Consider the following 12297-nt stretch of genomic DNA (forward strand, 5'->3'; position numbering starts at 1 on the left):
TTCCTTCAATTCAATCTGCAGTTTTCAACCTATTTACAGCGATCGCAACGCGTGCGATTTCTTTTATGAAAAATCTACTTATTGGCTGAAAAAGCCACTTGCTTTTTGCATGCCATCCTAATCTAGAAGCTTTATTAACTTTTTTGGATTTTTTACAATAGATAATATCAAATATAGGCTAAAATTATCCAAAAATCTAGTATTTTCGGATAATCCATGCAACTCACACTAGTACTAATGGCTCAGATCACATTGACTCTCTAGATCAATAAAGAAGTCGGATGATGATGCATTCCATACTTTTTCACACTGTGTCCTCATAACATCACGACACCGTGTACAATGACCGCCCTTATTCTTTATTCATATATATATATATATATATATATATATATATATATATATATATATATATATATATATATATATATATATATATATATATATATATATATATGAAAGTGCAATAAGGTTGTCATAACATTGTTGACAACACCTACATTGTGTGTGCTCTTCTCTCATGTGTCTCCTGCATCCCTTTCAACATGAAGCAAGAAAGTGACATTGATGTTAGAGCTTTACGTAAGGTAAGGCTAACTAAGTTAGATCTCAAACCTAAAGAGTAGTTGAAGTTGACCAATGGCATCCTTGATATGTAGTTTATATCAATTTGTACTACTCGCAATTTATGGGGGCAAAGGGTGTTTTTTTTTTTGGGGGGGGGGGGGGGGGGGGGGGGCAACCTACCTTGATTTGTCTCTCTATGTGTATGTGCATGTGCATGCATGCATGCTTGTGTGTGTCTCATTAAGAACTTGTTTCTATATCTCTCTCTTATTCAAAAACTATTATCACTAAAAATCTCTCTCATTATGTGTATATATTGAAAGTCCTAATACGCACACACACATGATTAGTTCAAAGAAGTATAACTATATTTTATAGCATGTGAATATTAATATTACAACAACGTGATGTTAAGTCAGTAAAGACATGCACAATGAGATATTAAGATGATGCTCTCTCTCTCTCTCTCTCTCTCTCTCTCTCTCTCTCTCTCTCTCTCTCTCTCTCTCTCTCTCTCTCTCTCTCTCTCTCTCTCTCTCTCTCTCTCTCTCTCTCTCTCTCTCTCTCTCTCTCTCTCTCTCTCTCTCTCTCTCATTAAGCATATTGATGGAGCATCAAATTTATAATTATATTCACCAATCAATATCCCTTCTTGCCACCACAACAAATAATTCACAAATATGCAAGCTTTAATAGTAAGTTTTTATTTTTTTAACCAATGTTTAATGAGGTTGATAGAGCCATGTATAAAGAAAAATGTTTAGTGAGTATTTGGAATGGATGCAAATATAGATATGTTTATATACCAATCCATGTTGCTTATCGAAGAGAATTTACATCTCATATTTGAAAAGAAAAAAACATTGGTTAAAAAATAAACATATATTAAAGCTTATACATTTGTGAATTATTTGTTGCGGTGGCAAGAAAGGATATTAATTGGTGAAAATAAGTATAAATTTAATGCTCAATCAATATGCTTAATGAGAGAGAGAGAGAGAGAGAGAGAGAGAGATACTAACTTCTTGATCTCTCATTGTGCATATCTTTGCTAACTTAACATCGTGTTGTTGTAATATTAATATTCACATGCTATAAAATATAGTTATACTTCTTTGAACAAATCATATATGTGTACATGTGTGTGTGTGCATATTAGGATTTTCAATATACACACATAAATACATGCACATATATATATGTATATATATTAATGAGAGAGACAGAGAGAGAGAAATAGATTTTAACTGTTAATAGTTTTTGAATAAGAGAGATATAGAAACGAGCTCTTAATGAGACACACACAGCTTGCATGCATGCACATGCACATACACATAGAGAGACAAATCAAGGTATTTGAATAAGAGAGAGATATAGAAACCAGTTCTTAATGAGACACACACATGCGTGCATGTACATATAGAGAGATATCTTTAAATATTATTTCTCATACAAACTCTAATATCTTTAAATATTATTTCTCTAGTATATATTAACTAAAGACATATCTTTAAATATTATTTCTCATACAAACTCTAATCCAACTTGACGAAGTAATTCATCACCATTTTGCCTATTCTTTAAAATCAAAAATACATTCTAGATACTTTGAATCTAAGGAATTTCAATTGGAAGGGTATTAGGGCTCAATGGAGAAGAGAGGGAGGAGAAAGAGATAAAACTAACTTTTGGATGTGAGAGAGAGAGAGAGAGAGAGAGAGAAGATTAAAACAATTATTAATGAGAGGCAAGAAAGATGTATCTTTTTAAAAATCATTGGAGGGAGTGTTAGAAATTTTTGAAGCCAAAGAAGGGAGCAACCCCTTCTTTGGCTTCAAAATTTTCTAGCACTCTCTTATAATACTACCTTTGACCCTCTCCTACATTAATAACCTTGGATCTTTACACACACACACACACTCTATATATATATATATATATATATATCAATACTACAATATTATCTTTGGGCCTTTCTTACACATTAATAGCTTTGGACCTTTATCAACACATACAAACAAAATCTCTGTGTGTGCGTGTGTGCCTTTAAATTTTTCTTTTAACTTTCTTTTACAATACTACATTCGGGTCTTTCCTACACATTAATAGCTTTGAATCTTTATTAACACACACACACACACTCTCTCTCTCTCTCTCTCTCTCTCTCTCTCTCTCTCTCTCTCTCTCTCTCTCTCTCTCTCTCTCTCTCTCTCTCTCTCTCTCTCTCTCTCTCTCTCTCTCTCCAACTTGAGATCAGCTTCCTCTATTTCAAAGTTTTTTGTCGAAGTACAATTAGACGAAAAAGTCACATTTTGATTTTAATTTCAATAGTATAAAACTTTTTTAAATGTTTGATAAGGTCTTTATTTTTTCAAATACACAATGCAAAAGACAATAGCCATTATATATTATATTAATTATTAGTTTTCTATATTATGAAAAAAAAATCCCAAAAGAGAAAATAGCTTTTTGTTCATAAGGTTCAAACATTTCAATATAGTTCATTCAAAAAAGTCTCAATCTACTATGTCTCATTAAAATATATCATAAATATATATATAATTTAAACTTCCTAGCCATTAATCTTTTTTTTCTCCTCTCTTGTCAAACATTATTTTAAAAGTTTTCTCTTCTATTGTCTTACATCAAAAACTTTTATAAATGTATATATTTGTATGTGTGTGTGTGTGTGTGTACATACATACATACATACATACATACATACATACATACATACATACATACATACATACATATATATATATATATATATATATATATATATATATATATATAGAGAGAGAGAGAGAGAGAGAGAGAGAGAGAGAGAGAGTTGCAAGAGATACACATAGTGAGAAATGTACATTTGGATTGCTTGTATGAATTGTCTTGTATCATATTTGTTGGGGAGAGGGGGGGAGGGGAGAGAGCTATCAATCTATTGAAATTAGAGTTCTAAAAACACCGAGTGGCTACCCAAGCATTCACATTATGAGAGAGACAGACATTTAGAATTTAAGAAAAGCGTTTGTTACAACACTTGTCATAATCTGATGTGAGGCATTATTAAACAATGTGGATTCATCGCATGCATGAGAGAGAGAAAGTGAGCAAGAGAGGGAGATAAACACGGAGAGTGAGTGAGTGACTAAGATTTATATACAATATATATATAGGAGAGAGAGAGAGAGAGAGAGAGAGAGAGAGAGAATGTAGAGTGATAGGGAGAAATTGCATATACAATCCTAAAAACTGAGAGAGAGTAAAGACATGGAGTAATTTGTGTGAGACAAAGATGTGGGTTCTGTGTTCCATTGTTCCGGGGTGATGGCATGAATAAATCCACGTTACGTACTAGACACAGAGAGAGAGAGAGAGAGAGAGAGAGAGAGAGAGAGAGAGAGAGAGAGAGAGAGAGAGAGAGAGAGAGAGAGAGAGAGAGAGAGAGAGAGAGAGAGAGAGAGAGAGAGAGAGAGAGAGAGATCATTTATACAAGATGGAGTGCTATTTGATCAAGTGTGCTAGAAAGAGAAAAAGAGAATATACACAGAGATGGAGAAAATGAGAGAGAGAGAGAGAGAGAGAGAGAGAGAGAGAGAGAGAGAGAGAGAGAGAGAGAGAAATAGAGGTACATAAAGTGAAGGTAGTGGTGGCAATCATGGAGGTGGTGGGGATAATGGTAGTGGTCCTGGAGGTGGCGATAGTGGCGGTGGAGGTAGTCATGATGGTGATGGAGGAAAACTATGGTGGTGGTGGTGGTGGAGGTGGAGGAGGAGGAGGAGAAGTCAAAAACGTCAAGGGGTGGAATAAGTGGACTATATGGAACAAAAAATGGAGGTTGGCTAGAAAAGCTCGCTTCTCGCATGCACTCGCAATAGTAATCGTACTTGCATTATATTTGAATGATCAAACAAGTGTCATTACATGATATTCAAAAGAGATTTTGTGATGAGCCCATTACTCTTACATTCAACATTGTTCTGTGGATGATTTCCATCTCAGTTTACATGGTTGTGAGCTAGTGTTTAGTATAATTCGTAAGGTCTAGCAATCGGTTGAGAGTACATGTCCCTTGGAGGAGGAGGAGGAGAAGTCAAAAACGTCAAGGGGTGGAATAAGTGGACTATATGGAACAAAAAATGGAGGTTGGCTAGAAAAGCTCGCTTCTCGCATGCACTCGCAATAGTAATCATACTTGCATTATATTTGAATGATCAAACAAGTGTCATTACATGATATTCAAAAGAGATTTTGTGATGAGCCCATTACTCTTACATTCAACATTGTTCTGTGGATGATTTCCATCTCAGTTTACATGGTTGTGAGCTAGTGTTTAGTATAATTCGTAAGGTCTAACAATCAGTTGAGAGTACATGTCCCCTGGCCTTGCAATTCTCAAAGTTTCCTTTTCCATAAGTCTATGGTTAAAGACGAGACATCTAAATCCGCAACTTATTGGAAACTATCAATTAAAGATAGGAAATATTTTGAGGCATCTCCTGAGCCCTCAATTCTCTCCATTGTGATTGCAATGGTCCTTGTGGCTCCCTTCACTCCTCGATAAACTAACTAAATTGCTTGATTGATTAGATCACGAACATAGGTTTTTTCAATGCCTATGGACTTGCTAGGGTCCCTACTAGATGTGGACATTGGGAGGTCTCCAACACTATACAAGCACATGTAGCTACATCGTGCGGATTATGTCAAGTCCTAGGTATGACTTTGGTTATTATTTTGTTTTTCATTTTTAGGTCTCCTACCTTTAATTAAATATTGAATATCAACCAAGAATAGTATATTATAATTTGACTGGTGTGTACGAATTGTGCAAATTTACATTTTCTTTTTTTTCCAAACAATTTGTGATCTCACAAAACAACTTTAAGGCATTTACTGGACAATCATCAGACAAATAGTCATATTCTTTGTTCGGTCTCATTGATTCTCTTCATTATTGTGATTTGCTCCTTTGCTTTATGTTCAGTTCTCCAAATATTTTCGTTATTGTTCAATTTACACTTTTTGTCAACTTGCACTGGTCGTATATATGGATGTATGTGTGCACAATGGTATGATTCGACCTATGTGCCCTATACCTATGTGTGAGGGGGATGGTAAGCCAAAGCTAGTATGCAAAAGTCTATGGTCCATGCATAGAAGTTGCAATGCACATGTGACATTCTACGGAACATGTGCCGTATTCAAGTGCAATGCAAGGACACAAGGGTAGACTAGGGTGCGTGGAGCACAAACATGTAATGTAACATGGTTATTATGCAAGATGAATTAAGTGCAATGTGAGTGTACTAGGATGAGTGAGGCATGCATGGGTATGTTTTAGTGTAGTGCTTAAGAGGATTTGGGTACGCTGGGGTCACTTGCATGGTTGCACCAAGGTAGGTTCCCTAAGATGCAGCTATGATAAAGGGCTTCATAAAGTGCAATTGGGATGCTTACTCTTATGCTACATGAGTGAACTAGCTATTTGCACAAGGGTAGACCAATGCAACCTAAGTGTCATGTTACAAGGGAGTATGCTACAACTAGAATGGCCTAGACCTTAAGACTCTCAACTACACATATGTGAGTTTATGTGCACTAAAGAGGTGCACAAAAGTGAGGTGTGTGAATGCACGTGTATATTTGCCAACAATTATGTACGCCTATGCATGCGTACTTGCACACACATGCAAAGAATCACTATGTGCTTAAGGCTACGCTAGAATGCTAATGGGTGTGGTAATGTGTGATTCTCTATGAATGTGAAACCTAGGATGCCACGAATGGGAGGTGACCTTATTTCCTATGTGCACTAAGGTAGGATGACTTTACACATGTGCACAGTGTTGCACATGCATATAGGTGCATTAGGGTAGTGTTCAGGGTACTTGGCAACTCCAACTTTATCCTTGATACTCAACCAACTCCCTCCTTCCACTATGATGAGAGTCAAAACTCAAGAGAAGGGGATTTCTTATGGTCATGCACAATTAAGGGTGATCTATATCTGTGTGCACTAGTCAATGCTACATGAGAGGTATATGCATGATGGGTCTTGGTGGAAACTCCAATGCACAAATGCACTCAAGGAATGTAACAATGGTTGCATGCACTAGATACTCTAGTACCCAATGTACATGTGCACTAAGGATGAGCAAGTGTAAACCTTGTGCCTTGTGTAGCTTATGCATTACATGCGTGCTTATGGGCAATGAGGGGGGTGCTAGGTGCACCTATCATGAGTGTGCATTAACTATGTGCAAGGCACAAGGACACTAGGAAGCAAAGATATGGGTATTGTGCTTTGGCTAAGTGCACCATGGCTTATGAATACAAGAGTGTAGGCTAAGGTGCAATGTTATGCCTTGATGGTGATTATGCTAGTCTAGGTGTAGGGTGATGAATTGCGGATGTCCATTGTGCACTAGTGGACATGTGCATTGTGCACTATGGTGCAATGTGTGTACACTAGTGGGCACAAAGCATCTATAGTAACTAGTGTGTCTAAATTGAAAAACCCTTAGAGTTCTTAAGATATGTAATTCAATTCTTGGATTCTAGTTGGTTAATTCTCCCGTAATTGGCACTTTAGCAAATTCAATGAGAGATACTAGTACCTATATTGCTCAAAGACTACTCTAAGTGTAGCTTTCACAAAGAGTTGACACAAAAGTCAAGTGGCGGTTCAAGATACTTGTAAATCATACCTCAAAATATCGTGCACATCCAAGTGTTGGAAGAGTACATGTGCTCTCATCAATTCAAAAGGTATGACTGTGTACATGAATATTACGTCAAGAGTCCATCTAGAAAGTTATATGCTTCTTTGCTTGCCATGCACTTACCATGTGCTAGGTAAGGCAATGGGTTATGGTCTCTCTTGTTATTTGCATTCACCCTTTCATAATTAGCACTCTAATCTTCTCATTTTTCTTGAGCATTTCAATGGGTGATTGCCACTATCTACTCAATTTCATGAATGAACACTACCTTGAAAAGCTTGTCCAACTCTTTTGTGTAAGACATATCTAGAGTTCATTGACTAGGGCATCCACTTAATGTACTTGACATTGGGGTGATCTGTAGATATCGTGTGAATCATTCATCACATATAATGAACGAAAAATGCTCATGGAAAATGGTTTGTTAAGTCCATTATTAAACTTGTGAGGAGAGAACCAAGGAAAAGAGAGGAGTGACTTAGTGGATTTAGAGAGAAGTATAAAAGAGCACTTTGTGTCATTGTAAATAGCTCTTTGGCTTATTTAACAAATTATCAATACCTAATTAAGCACTAGCACTAGTTTCTTTGATGTACCTTGCGACAGCCATGGCTTCATGGTGCTATAAATTAATGGAAGTTCTAACATTTATTGTTTCATTTCCATGTTTTCTAAAATTATGTCCTAGATTAATTGAATTAGAACAATCCTTCTTTATGTTGGTATTAAGACTATATTAGATCCATGAATTTAATTGTAGAGAATAGGACATATGACTATTGATAGATTCTTGGTCACATGACTTGGTTACACCATGACCATGACAAACCAAGATATATTCTAGGAGATGGACAAGACCTTGGAAAAAACAGAGGCATCCCTACCATTTTAGTAGGTCGTGTGATTAAATTTGAAGTTTGTTGGTGCTTGGACAAAATAGGGTTACTGAACTTTCGAGGAGGCTTAAGTTCCAACTGCTTTTGATAAAAGGTTTTTTCTCTTCTTCAAACTTTATTTCAGCTTCCACGGATATTTTGAGTTTTTGATCTCTTAAATGGCCATTTCTCTCAACTAAACCCCTATAGCTTGAAACCCTACTTACTAAAGGGTTGATTGAGCACTATATTGGCTGCTCTATAGCCTAAGATTTCACACAAGCAGTACGCCTTTCAAACATGAAAGATATGTGATATAACTCATGACAAGGTCAAAGCTAGCTAATTCCAAAGCCTACCTTTTGAAGTCACCCGAGGAAGTCAAAGGAAACTGCATATGTATGGATGAGAAAGAACAAGAGTGAGTGATTTAAGAAGAGGTTAAATGAAATACACCAGTGTAAGACCCAATTGTAATTGTGTGCAATACACGCACAAGGATATGCATGTGCAGGAATGCATGGATATACCGATGTATAAGGATGAGAAAAATTATATCATGCATTATGAACGTGTCTATATGTGCATGTCTATGTTTGTGTGTGTGCGCGCATACCAATGTGCCAATGAGTAAATAGGAGCCTAGAAACTTGGTGTCTGTCGAAAAGTTAGTAAAAAATAGTATATGTAATCTCTAAAACATCACTTCTTGAGAGACCTGGGAGGAAGGGTGAGTTAATGATTATCAATTGAGAGGGGAGAAGACAAGAGTGCTATATGTTTGTGGTAATGTGCGAGTTTAGAGTGCCACGACTCACATCTCCTGGGACGAACAATATCTTCTATTCTCACATATCCATTGCCAACGAGTGACAAGCATAAGCTTCTGATACACCATAGGACATTCTACTAATTAACGCGGGAGATTCACAAATTTGCCGATCGAACATGCTGCACCCCCTACAATGGAGCGAAGAAGCGCGGGCCAAAAGATTGTTACAGGTTCAGTCAATACCCTGTAAGAGGTGGGTTTTACATCTCAGAAGCCAGCATCATGGCCACAGGGAAGCCTTGCTTAACACCCAAAAACTTTACAAAACTCTGGCATTGGACTCCTGATGCCATAAGCCAGGATCATGGGCGCATAGGAAAGCCTACCTTAACACCAAAAAACTTAACAAAAGTCTGGCATCTTAGCTGCAGACGAGAGACATCGCTACAACCACATTACGATCAGTAATTTTGGATTGAAAATGTATTCCACTTTAAATGCAGCTAAAGATCAAGTCGAGGACAGAAGTCGACCCAATTCTGCAACTGCAGACCTAGCAGCGTGAAGAGCCATTTTCTTAACCTGCAACCAATCATAAATGATAATAAGTAAAATGGATTTTCCGCAAACCTCGGCAAAAACATGTATAAGCGTGTACCTGCACTTGATCATGTATGTAATCTAGTTGATGTTGTAAAACAGACTATAAAGGGTGTGGAACAGATTTGTTTGTCCACGGAAAGACTGCTTTTTGGACTGATTGAGAAGCAAAGGATGTTACATGCTTATACACACATTGGACTACTAAAACAGTCTAATATTGTAGGACCCTGTATTTGTTTTTATGTGCTTTGGACTCAATAGAAAGCAAATTTGATTTTAGTATCATTCGCAGTATGTACTACAACTGCTGTTTGTTGCTCTGATTGCTTTGAGGTTCTCCATGCCATTTGAGAAGGAAGCTGTTGTTACGTCTTGATCCAATTCTATGATATTTGCCAACAACCCTGGCCAGTGGCTGCAGTCCTACACTGGGCCAGGATCTGCAGCAGATCTATGATTTCCACGTGCCAATCAAACTAGCTAAGAGACACCATGAGTGAGGTGGTGTGAAGCTTTTTCAATCCTCTGCAGCAGAACTCATTCCCTACAAAGAGGTAGTATCATGGGACTGCTTACAGTTCTTTAATAACCCATCGATTTCCTTCCGGCATAGTTCAAACTCGGTGCTCTTCACAGTGCTTGACAAAGTGATTAGCATCTTTGAATAGTGTAGGCCAGCACAGTTGGGCTTGAAGCACTTTTCTGGCCATGGTAGTTACATCAAAGTGTCCTCTAGCAAGACCATCATGTACCTCTTCCAATACAGCTTCTATTTCATGCTCACACACGTTTCTGCTGAGGAGACTGTATTGTTCTAAGCAATACAATTGTCTCGACAAAGACCTCATATATGTAAGAGAAACACATTGTTACTGAGCAACAGAGTGCATATTATAGGGAGCATCGAGAAGCTCCACTCACATTCTTGAGAAGGGGTTCCACTCAGGTCGAAGAAAACCTCATTTATATAAAAGAAACACATTGTTACTGAGCAACAGAGTGCATATTACAGCAATAAAGCGCTGGGATTCTTGAGTACAGCACCTAAAAGCTCCACTCACATTCCTGCTAAGGGGTTAGCAAGAGCATGCATCACACACTAGGTGCAGTTTATGTGTAACACTTCATATACTTATAGTTATGACATGTATGGTGGAAGTGAAACCTGTTAGCAGACATGGGAATACTTCTTTCTTTGTCAATAATATGAGAGGTATGCTTATAGGCTTTGAACTTTCGAACAGATGCCCAGGGGTTGTCAAAAAATCTCTCTTTGATCCCTTAAAAGTCACATTTGCCTACAGATTCCTGCTGCAAACAACCAAGTCACTTACCAGCAAAGAATAGCAATCTTACACTAGTCTGAACAAGAGCTTTGACTAAATTAAGGGTAAGAGTGGCCCATGGGTGTCAAGTACAAAAGGTACAATACGGTATGGTACAATAAAATACGGTACTAAATGGTACCTTATGATTCTCTAAGGTTCAATACAATATTAGTATGAAAATAAAATTAACTTAAATTTTTTTTAATACTATAAATGATAAGAGACATAAATAGGCTATAGCAATGCCATTACAAAATAAGATCAATGATCATACATGAGACGACTATCATAGGAGTCAAGAATCGGACAAGTCATGACAGACTCAAGAGTCAAGAGTGGAATCTGCCAATCTAGATACAATCATCAATGATACATCATACATCATAATCATTGTCATCATCATCATTTGAGTGCTCACCAAGAGTATCTGACGATGACCCCTCCGCACCGGATGATGAGACACTCTCATACTCATCCTCACTCATGAGGTTACCATCATCATCAAATGATGGCTCCCTAAGCAATGGCTGTGTAATTGTAGGCGCGCTCATATTGAGTACAAGGAGGGGGGAGGGGAGAATGTTACTCGAGATGAGAGGGGGGGGTTTCATATCAAGTACGGGATGAGAGCTAATAGAACCCACCTCATATGTTTGCAAACCACTCGGACCACCCCACGTCGATCTTTGAGGGCACTGGATGACCATGTCCTTGCTAATAACTACTGCAGCTCACCTGTGTCTACTGCTACGAGCTTCTCTATAGAGCTCCACAAAAATCTGCTCTCATCAACCTCCTAGTGTACACTTGGGAGTGTCGCCCATCAGCTTGAATGTATCAACATTCACCTACATGATGCACATAAGATTTCTAAATTTAAACTTGACTTAACCAAAACAATAAGTGTTTACCTCCTTTGGACTACCCGTGGTCACCACAGCCTTCATCATGCACAAGTTGGTACGGCAAAAGACAAGCCGCTTTTTTTTTGTTTTTTGATCGAGATGCCTAATCAAACTCAAAGGCGGAACCTTGTTTCACTAGCTTATGATTTCGCTACTTCCTTCAAGATTAAGATCCTTGGAAGACTCTGCCCAAAGGGTAGGCACCTAGCACCCCGGTTCAAGGGTCCAAGTAGTGCTGGAACTCTCACCAGCTAAAACCGCCAATCCCAACGGACTCCCTCAAAGGAATGCCATACCCCAAGGTTGGGCGTCGGCTCAAAGGTGGTGTCCCGTTGCACCCAAGCAAATACTGCCTCCCGATAGCATTCCTTGCTTGGGCGAGGCGGTGCGATTATTGGTACAAGTACGAGCTTGCGCACAAGTTTGCAAAGGGAGGATATCGTCATTTCCCTATCCGTTTTAAAAATAGAAATCAGGCATACAATGCTCCCAAGTATCTCGCCACCATCGCCTCACCGAGAA

At 38.0% G+C, this 12297-nt stretch overlaps 1 pseudogene across 1 annotated transcript in view; it reads right to left on the reverse strand.

Annotated features, from left to right (window-relative positions):
- Window positions 1-8894: 8894 nt before the first annotated feature.
- The window catches only part of LOC148014690 (lysine-specific demethylase JMJ27-like), a 69079-nt pseudogene continuing 65676 nt past the window's right edge, over window positions 8895-12297 (reverse strand). Inside the window, exon 13 of the transcript XR_015688589.1 lies at window positions 8895-9521. The product of XR_015688589.1 is annotated as a lysine-specific demethylase JMJ27-like (transcript). The remainder of the gene's footprint in view (window positions 9522-12297) is intronic.

Source organism: Lygodium microphyllum, chromosome 25, assembly GCF_053477565.2.
Source record: "Lygodium microphyllum isolate KBCC chromosome 25, Lygodium_microphyllum_v1.1.10, whole genome shotgun sequence".
Classification (NCBI taxonomy): Eukaryota; Viridiplantae; Streptophyta; class Polypodiopsida; order Schizaeales; family Lygodiaceae; genus Lygodium; species Lygodium microphyllum.